This window comes from Myotis brandtii, unplaced genomic scaffold, assembly GCF_000412655.1.
Source record: "Myotis brandtii unplaced genomic scaffold, ASM41265v1 scaffold28, whole genome shotgun sequence".
In the NCBI taxonomy this organism is placed as follows: domain Eukaryota; kingdom Metazoa; phylum Chordata; class Mammalia; order Chiroptera; family Vespertilionidae; genus Myotis; species Myotis brandtii.
Genome location: NW_005360676.1, coordinates 4911508 through 4912030, shown reverse-complemented (window position 1 = coordinate 4912030; position 523 = coordinate 4911508). Strand labels below are relative to the sequence as shown.

The following is a 523-nucleotide window of genomic DNA, read 5'->3' as shown; positions in this document are numbered from 1 at the left end:
TCTGTAGATTCATCAAGCTGGATACTAAATATTGGAAGTGGAGCAGATTTAACTTCCTGGTTTACCTGATGAAGAATATCAGCAGACATGTCATCTATTCTTCTGTGGACAGTGTCATTAGATAAGGAAATTACACTCAATTTCGTAGCAAATTCGTCTCCGATCATAACTCAAACAATGTCTTTGGCCACTGGCAACAGTAAATCCTCAGCAATGGTGTGAGGTTTCATAGCTCTGGTGATTCTGAGTGCCACCAAATATGAGGATTCAACGGCTGCTACGTTTTGTTGGTGGTGCTTGCCGCCAGTGTCAAGTCTGGCTTTCTTGAGTCCATCAGCTTTGCTTCTAAAATAGTTGGTATCCTTGCCAGCAAAGCTCGGATGCTTTCTATCAAAATGGCGTTTTAGTTTGTTTGGCTTCATAGATTCGGCTGATAGAACTTCACAACAAATAACACATTGCGGTTTCTCAATTCCTGCTGTAATTATTGAGGTAAAACCATACTGTAAAAAATCCTCACTAT

The 523-nt window shown here is 40.3% G+C and overlaps 1 protein-coding gene across 1 annotated transcript in view; it reads left to right on the top strand.

Annotated features, from left to right (window-relative positions):
• LOC102241042 (transmembrane protease serine 11G-like) overlaps positions 1-523 on the top strand; it is a 46475-nt gene that overhangs the window by 41080 nt on the left and 4872 nt on the right. The window lies entirely within an intron of this gene.